At 39.2% G+C, this 9601-nt stretch overlaps 1 non-coding gene across 1 annotated transcript; it reads left to right on the top strand.

Annotated features, from left to right (window-relative positions):
- The first annotated feature begins 7910 nt into the window (after positions 1-7910).
- LOC141658366 (small nucleolar RNA R71) lies at positions 7911-8017 on the top strand. Its single transcript, XR_012549256.1, has one exon. It is a non-coding gene; the product is annotated as a small nucleolar RNA R71 (small nucleolar RNA).
- The last annotated feature ends 1584 nt before the right edge of the window (positions 8018-9601 follow it).

Genomic DNA, 9601 nt, shown 5'->3' with positions numbered 1-9601 from the left:
GATCACAACAAGCAAGCAAATAAACTATGAAAACATATTAAATTAAGCATGAATCATTCCCCATGTTGGTTTCCCCTAATTACCCATTAACCCTAGTTAATGAAACTACTCACTCATTATCATGTTGAACATGCTAGCAAGGTTGTCAATCATACCAACAAAGTAAAACACGATGAATAAATGAAGATGATTAACAATAATTAAAAAGGGATTAAGAGAATTATACCTACTAATGATTCCAATAATAAAGCAAAGAATAATAGAAGTACTTGATGATTGATTGGAAGGTTGTCAATCTCCCAATAATAACCCAAATAATCTTCAATTACCCAAAATGAAAGATGAACAAAATAGAGATTAAGGAAATGAGATTTGTATTAAGACTTGATTAAAAGTTGATTACAAGATTAAAGAGAGATTAGATTGATATAAACTACACTAAAGATTGATAAGAAGAACATGATTATCTAATTAGACTAATGGGGTATTTATAGTGAGGATTAGGTACACAAATTAGGGTTTACTAAGGGCTTAAATGACGATTAAGTCCTTGAGGAATCGCTCCTCTCAGAAAAATATGCGAGTCTCCTTTTTGCCGGTCTTTCCGAGATATGCGCATCCTTCATAGAACAAGAAGAAAACGGAATAGCTGTAACACAATTCGAGCGTCCAAGGCACGGGACGAGCGGATTCTCTGGCTGTTGGACGAGCGGATTCACTGGCTGGACGGGCGGATTGTGGTGTTTTTGGACGGGTGTCCCTCTGAAGAAGACGCTCGGATTCCTGGTTCTGGACGAGCGTCCCGAGGGCAATCCGCTTGGATTCTGAGTTAGCTTCTTCCTTTCTTCTTTTCTTCCTCCTTCTTCCAACAATCCTTGGGGATCTTGTCGGAGATGCAAGGATCTTTTCTCATCATTGCCCAACTACTACAATATGTACAAAGGCCTTCTAGTCTTGTCTTCTCTTTGATGCTTGGTCATTGAATTCAATCAATTTAGCTCTATTTTGCCATGAAAATGCAAGGTCTGCACTCCTTTCCTACCAAGGGAACAAAACCTCAAAGAATATGCAAAACAAAGGACTAAAGACAATAAATGACCTAAATATGCACTAAAAAGCATGGGAACAAGGCTAATTCGGGGACTAAATATGCTCAAATAATGGTCACATCAAATATCCCCAAACTGAACCTTTGCTCGTCCCGAGTAAAGAGGTGACAAAAACTAGGACCGTTATTTAAACTAACCTAATAGCATAGCCGATATGAGACAATTAGCGGGTCTCACTCCGCCCCTTCAACTCACAACAAGACAACCATGAGGTAGGATGCCTTCTTGCAAGGCAAGGTGGGTCTTGCCAAAATGGCGACACATCCAAGCATTAAAGCACATAAAATCAAGTAAAGGATGCATCTACAAAAGAATAGCCACTTTCCTCATCTAAGTGGCGGAAATTATCTACAAGGGAAGCAATTCAAGGGTACACACTCCTTCATAGATGCAATTTCTTCAAACTACTAAGCCTAGAAGGATACCAATAAATCCCCTCCAAATTGTGTCAAGCTAGGGTACCTTTGCCCTCAATCGTTAAATGCTTTTGTCAAGAGTAGACTCCCTATGGTGTTAGAAACAGTGGAGGATCGCGGAATTCCCCCTCTTGCCTAGACAAGAAGAAGGGTCGTCCCCTCTCTACCATGCACAAAAATGGATACGATGGATAAAGGGATCAATATATATTTGAGTTTCATTTGGGAGTTTGCTTTTGTTGTTGTTTTCCCCCCTAATTTCTTGTGGCATGTAACATTTGAGAACACTTTCTTTTGCCATTTCTTTTGATTTTTGGCATTTCAACACTTGACAACTTTCAGCTTTTGCATTTTTCTTTTGAACATTTTCAAAGTCACCCCATATGTAGTGAGGGTGTCTTATATTTGAAGCATAGGAGTCTATTTTTGCTCCTCTTTTCATTTGATGCATTTGCAAACTTTTTCTTTTCTTTTCTTTTCATTTCTTGAACTCAAATTTTTGAACAATTTCTTTTTGTGCCCATTCCCTTTGATGACAAAATGTGGTAGAATATGGATGAATGATGGTTGCATGGTTTCAAGGGTCACCTTGGAATAAACGGTAGCCAATGAGTTATCACACCACAAGGTACTCTTGACTAGGCCTTAATCCATGGGTCAAAGGATACTAGTGTGACACATCCTAGGGTGTTTTACAAGTATTCTAACAAGCAAAGTCTTAAGAAGAAAAAGCATCTACTAGGGCCTATATACACTTATCAAACTTCCCAAGTAGACGGTTTCACAAAATTTTTCTAACATGCAAACTACATGCCATGATGCAACTAACATTTATACATCCTAATGCATATGATTCTACCAACTAATATGCCAAGTAATCTAAATGCAAGTCCTAAATTCACATTGTTTATACCGCATCAATCAAAATAAAGCCACATAATCATTAACATAAAGAGGAAAAAGGAGATTGGAAAGATCATACCATGTGGTCTTCAATATCCCCATGTCTCGGATATGGCGTAGTCGATCAATGTGAACAAGGATAGACGAACATAATATATACAAACAATATATACAAGACTACACTACAAAGGAAATGAACTTGTTTTTGGATTTTCAATTTTTCAATTTTTTTGATTTTTCGAAATGTTTGATCTTTTTGGATTTTTAAATAAAAGTCAAGTTAGAATTTCCCATCCCCACACTAATATGGGCATTGTCCTCAATGACCAATATGATAGGAAATTATGCAAGTATGATGCATGATTTCTAAACTAAATGCAAGCTATACTAAGCTACACTACATGATGCATGGGTTTTTGTTTATGGCGGAGAGCATAATTTAGATTACCTCCCGTTGCGTATGCATGTACTTCCCCAAACCAAAATAGATATTATTTCTAATGTCTTAAATTTCGGGGTAGTTCATGCACACGAAATGCAATGCATGAAACTATAAATTGTCATTTTGGATTTTCCATGTGGGAACAATAAAAAGAACACCTCAATGGGGCCAAGGTGTTAGTCCTTCGTGTTGGTAGGACTCTCCAAACTATGATAAAGATAAAGTAAAGAAAACAAAAGAAGTAGACAAACCTCAAGAGTGTAGGAGCCTCCAAGGTTTGCTAGTCCTCCATCATATCATCATTGTCATCATTTTCCTCCATAGAAGTGGAATCATCTCCACTCTCATCTTCACTTCCACTTCCTTGATCTTGCTCACTTTCTTCATCGTCTTCATTAGCCTCTTCTTCTTCATCTACCTCTTCATCAACACCCTCATCATCAACAACCTCATCATTAACATTCTCATCTTCACCCGGTCTTTCACCACTAGATGTGCTCGGAAATAAAACCTCCTTATCCGCCCAACTAGACAAAGGACATGATGGATCAAGTAGTCATTGCCTAGCTAAATGAAGGAGGGGCGGATATTGGGCCTTGTATGCATCTACTCGATCATTATATGCTTTTTTGTGCATTTCTCTCATGAGTAGGGTCATGTAATCATTTCCTACTTCAACATCCTTGGGTTTGAACTCTTGATATTCGAATGGGTAGGGTGGTGTGACAATGGAGGAGGAGGGCTCTTGAATCTCGCCCCTTTGTTGACGGATGATGTACTCGGCGTCCTTGGAGAGTGGAAGAAGGTAGTTTGTTCGGTGAACACTCAATCGGCAAATCTTTGAAGACAAAGTGAAGGATCTAGCATCATTGGTTAGCCACCCATAGTTGGTGTCAAGAGAATCATGCTTGACCCACTTATACTTGTTAATCATGGTATCCATATCAATGAGATGGCCCCCTTTGATCGCCACATAGGTGTTATCTTTGTTGAAATTTGGATCAAAGTGCTTGGCCAAGAGAGTAACTAGACCTCCATTTACAATATGAGCGGTGCCTTCCTTACCACAATCGACATTAAGCCATCTTTCCATCAAAAGCCTTAGATTATTGTAGGGCTTAGTGAATTCCCTTCCTATATTCAAGGCCGACTCAAGTAGAACACAATCGAGTTTGGTAAAATGATTAGTGCCTTTTCTTGCTATTATAGTATTCCCGATGACCTTGTGCCACACTCTAATGCCCGGATGGTGGACTAATAGAGCACGACAAGCATGAAAGCTCACAAATTTCTTCCTGGAAATTGCCTCCCAAAGAGGAGCGGGGTCATACTTTTCGGGCATCTTGTGATAATATGGTGTATCACTAAGGCCTAATATCTTACTCAAAACATCAAAGGTGATGCGCGTATTCACATTTGCAAGACGAAACTCGATGTATTCTCTAGTCTCTACCTTAGTAACTTTCAATGAACTTATGAATTCCAAGGTAAGGGAGGGGTATGCCAATTCTCTTATGGTAAACAATTTTCCTAATCCCATGGCTTCAAAGAAGGCTTTTGTTTGTTCAAGGACACCCAATTTGTTCAAGGCATCTTCACAAATGAATTTGGTGGGCAAAATGGCTTTCTTAGCATACTTGGCAAATGTATCCCTATGGGAGTCGGAAATGAAAATTACCTCCGGATAGTTGGATAATTGAGCGATTTTCGGAGTTGTTGATGTTGTTGCTTCCAAGGGAGGTTCTTGTTGTTATTGAACTTCCAAGTTTGCATTAGAAACCACCATAGCCATTGAAGCTTTCCTTGCTTGAAGACTTTGTTGCCTTTTCGAAAGTATCTTTGCTTTGAGTGCTTTTGTTGCTCCTTTTGTTCTTGCCATTGTTGATTACACCAAGAAAAGATTGAAAATCTTCAATTTCTAATTATGCCCAAATCGATTTAAGATGAAAGGATTTTGCTTTGTATTTCAAAAATCGACTCAAAGGTTGAAGATTTTGGTGCTTGAATCAATTATTGTTGCAAAAGGAGTGATTGTTTCTTGTTGTAAGGAAGTTTGAATTTGATTTTGTGGAATTTGGTTGAGGAAATCTTGTTTTTGGTGATGGAGAGGATGAGGGTTTTGGGGTTTTGGGGTTTATGGGTAGTGTTTGAATGAAATGAAATGAATGTGGGAAGAGGTATTAAAACACCCGAAAAATTCAAAACAGCAGGGGAAAGACGAGCGGATTCCTGTTGGGACGCTCGGATTCTGCTCAAATGGGCTTCAGGAAAACTCGCCTTAAGACGAGCGTCTTTCAGAGAAGACGAGCGGATTCTTCAATGTGGGACGAGCGGCTTTCCTTAAAGACGAGCGGATTCTCTTACATGAACTTTGCTTAATGTGCACTGGCAAAAAGACGAGCGTCTTTCTACAAAGACGAGCGGCCAGTTTCAGACGAGCGTCTTCTCAGCTGGGACGCTCGGATTTTCTTACAGACCAAAATTTTTCATTTTTTCAGCTCATAAAGACGAACGGATTCCTCCTTGGATGCTCGGATTCAGGTAAGACGAGCGGATTACCCATAAGCCGCTCGGATTCCTCTTGGTCTACCCGGATTCAGGTCCATCCGTGCACTTGCATAACCCGTGTCATTTTCATTCTTCAAATCCCGTGTTCTTCATTGTAGGGGCACTAAAAAGGCATGAATAGCCTAGGCAATTGCTATCCCCATACTAAGTTAAAGCACTACACATCAATAAAATCATTAGTCCTTCCCTCACTTCTCTCAAAAATGATGAATATCTTGATCAAGGCACAAAAAATCCGAAAATGACAAAAATACAATGTAACAATTAAAATGCAAGTTAGCGAGTTAGAAATATTTACAAATGGTGGTTTGGATAGGACTCCACCAAACTCTCATCCTTAGTGAGATGTTATGGGGGCATGGCCAAGGTGTTGTTGATGTTACTCAACACCTTGAAGAAGTAGTCAAAAACTTGTTCATTATCATGATAAAGATCCTCAATAGATCTTTGCACTTATTGTCTTTCATGTTGGTCTTGAACGATAGCATTACCAATATAGGGATTGAAAATCCCTTCAAACTCGTCATCCCAAAGACCGCAAACTTCGTCTACTTGGTCACTAAAGATCTCTTGAGTTGATAGAGACAACTCTCCTCCTTTCTTGTTTTGGCCAACAAGGCCATCTTCTTCATTGCTTGACTTTGATGAGATTTTCAAGCTCTCTTTGTTACAATTCCCTTGCTCTTTTGATGGAGCATCATCAATTTTCTTCTTCCATTAAAATTCCGACTTCTTTCTCTCATCCTTCCGGCTATAACGATCAACCATAAAACATGGTTCATGCAAACGGGGAGCTCTCATGGTCTTGTTAAGATTGAAAGTTATGCTCTCATCTCCCACCTCTAGAGTGAGCTCTCCATGCTTCACGTCTATCATCGCACCGCGGTGTGCAAGAAAGGTCTACCTAGAATGATTGGAATATTGGAGTCTTCTTCCATGTCAACAATGACAAAGTCCACTGGGATGAAAAATTTCCCAACTCTTACGGGAACATCTTCCCATATCCCTAATGGTGTCTTCGTCGATCTATCGGCCATTTAGAGTGTGATGTTGGTACATTTAAGCTCTCCCATCCCTAGCCTTTTACTCACCGAATACGGCATAACACTCACACTAGCCCCTAGATCACATAGGGCCTTGTTGATCGTTGTGTCGCCAATGGTACACGGTATTGAGAAGCTTCCCGGATCTTTAAGTTTCGGAGGTGAACTCCCTTGAAGGATTGCACTACTCACCTTAGTGAAGGCGATAGTCTCAAGCTTCCGAATCGACTTCTTTTTCGTAAGTATGTCCTTCATGTACTTCGCATAGGCTGGCACGTGATTGATTAATTCCGTAAAAGGAATCGATACTTCCAAATTCTTCACAATTTCCATAAATTTTCCAAGTTGGTCATCAAATTTGGGCTTAGATTGACGACTTGGAAAAGGAAGTCTAATCATAATGGGTTCCTTCTCCTTGGCCTTTTCTTCACTTTTCTTTGAAACTTCTTCTTTTGTTGGTTCTCCATCTTTGGAGTTTTGCACAACTTCTTCTTTGTCACTAGCTTCCACAACTTCATCCTCAACTTTCTTCTTTGGTGCTTCATACCTCGTACCACTCCTCAAGTGGATGGCACTAACCGTTTCATGTCTCGGGGGATTACTTTGAGGTGGTAATTGCCCCTTTTGTCTTTGTGAGCTTGAAGATGCTAGTTGAGTCAATTGAGTTTCCAACATTTTGGTGTGGGCTAGGATGTTGTTGATGGTGATTTCCTTTACTTGACTATCCTTTTGCATTTGAGTGAAAAACTCTTGTTGATTCTTTTGCATTTGGAGGACCTCTTTTTGAACATCAAAACCTTGGTCATTTTGTTGATTGTATGGAGTTTGATTTTGGTAACCTTGGTTTTGGTTGTAAAAGGGTCTTTGATTTTGGTTTCTCATGGGAGGTGGGGTGTATGTTGGTTGAGGGTTTTGAACATTTTGGCTTCTGTATGAGAGATTTGGGTGGAATTTGGTGTTTTCATTGTAATAATTTGAATAAGGGGTACCACTCTTGTATGCTTGAAAAACATTCACTTGTTCATTTGTTCCTCTACATTCACTTTGGTCATGTCCCAAAGTTCCACAATTATCACATATCCCACTTGGGATTGATGAAGATGCCGTCATGCCATTAACATGTTGCTTTGGTGATTTTGAGGCTTCTTCAAGTCTAGCCATAGCTTTTTCGAACTTCAAGTTGATGGTATCAATGTGAGCACTAAGTTGAGCACCCAATTGAGTAATAGAGTCAACTTTATGATTTTATCCTCTAGTAGCCTTGCGAGGTCTATTATATTGTGAATTATGGACCGCCATTTCCTCAATCTTGTTCCAAGTTTGATTGTCGTCAACTTCGGTGAACATACCATTTGATCCCATGTTGAGAATGTTTCTTGAGTCTTCATAAAGACCATTCCAAAATTGTTGAACCAAGAACCACTCGCTAAGTCCATGATGAGGACATGAGCGACAAATTCCCTTGAATCGCTCCCAAGCTTCATACAAAGATTCTTCATCTCTTTGCTTAAAGCCCGTAATTTGAGCTCTTAGCATGTTAGTCTTTTTCGGTGGGTAGAACTTTTTGTAGAAAGCTAGAGCCAACTTCTTCCAAGAGTCAATTCCGAGAGTTGCTTTATCAAGGCTCTTCAACCATTGTTTTGCGGTGCCAATTACAGAAAAAGGAAATAAGACCCATCGAATTTGGTCTTGAGTTACACCGGTTTGTGAAATCGCATCACAATAGTCACAAAAAGTCTCCATGTGAGAGTGAGGGTCTTCACCAGGCATCCCTCCAAATTGGCTTCTTTCGACTAACTGGATAAATGCGGATTTGGCAATAAAGTTTCCGGTTAAGTGTTGTGGTGTGGGAGTACCATTGGATAGGTTCTCCTCGGTTGGTACGGAATGTGATGAAAATTTAGGCATTGTGGGTTGATTTTGTGTTGGATTTTGTGTTGGATTCTCCTCACCTTCTCTTGCAAAAGGGTTGAAGAAATCAATAGCGTTTGGTTGAATATCTACAACCTCACCAATACCTCTCAAAGTACCTCTAGCAAGTCTTCTATTGTTTGTCAAAGTCCTTTCAATTTCGTGATCAAAGGGTAACAAGTTACCTTGTGATCTTCTAGACATGCAAAATATTAAACAACTTGAAAATAATTAGAACAAACCTTGAGGAGTTTTACTTCCTCAAGGCAAAGAAAGACACAACTAATAACAATCTAAGAAAATCTAAATCAAGTTAACACCGTCCCCGACAACGGCGCCATTTTTGGTCGAACTCACTTGGAGGTTTAGTTTTCGGTACTTGTCGTTAGGAGCACCTAGACCAAAACAAAATTTATAACTTCACGAACAACTCTACTATTAGTAAAGAGGCAAGTAAAGGTCGGATCCCAAGGGACGGGTATTGAAGTGAGATTTTCAATTGTAAGTAGCGGTGTCTAGGGGTGTCACAATTTGGGGTTGAAATAGAAGATCACTAAACTAAATAGCAATGAAAGTAAACAAGCAAGATGATTAAGAAGGGGTGTAAACAATTGATAAAAGGCACTAGGGTGTCATGGGGTCATAGGGGATTCATGGGAATTGATCATACAAACATATTCTCAAATTATAAGCAAGCAATTATTGTTGTGATGGATCGAGTTGGTTTATATCTTACAATCCTAAGAAAGTTTGGGCCCCGGAGCCGAATCGATTAGATTGTACAACACCTACAAGTCGACTTAATCTTCCCTACTCAACTATATGCATGGTTTAATGAGACTCGAGTTGGTTTATGTCTTACAAGTCTCATTGAAAAGGTAAGTGATGGGTAAAAAATGAAAGGATTCATAGACTCGCATTTCATCAAACATAACACGTGCATAAGTTGAGATCATAACAAGCAAGCAAATAAACTATGAAAACATATTAAATTAAGCATGAATCATTCCCCATGTTGGTTTCCCCTAATTACCCATTAACCCTAGTTAATGAAACTACTCACTCATTATCATGTTGAACATGCTAGCAAGGTTGTCAATCATACCAACAAAGTAAAACATGATGAATAAATGAAGATGATTAACAATAATTAAAAATGGATTAAGAGAATTATACCTACTAATGATTCCAATAATAAAGCAAAGAATA

This window comes from Silene latifolia, chromosome 5 (assembly GCF_048544455.1).
Source record: "Silene latifolia isolate original U9 population chromosome 5, ASM4854445v1, whole genome shotgun sequence".
Classification (NCBI taxonomy): domain Eukaryota; kingdom Viridiplantae; phylum Streptophyta; class Magnoliopsida; order Caryophyllales; family Caryophyllaceae; genus Silene; species Silene latifolia.
Note: the sequence above shows the minus strand (reverse complement) of the source record. Positions and strands in the feature narration are given on the sequence as shown.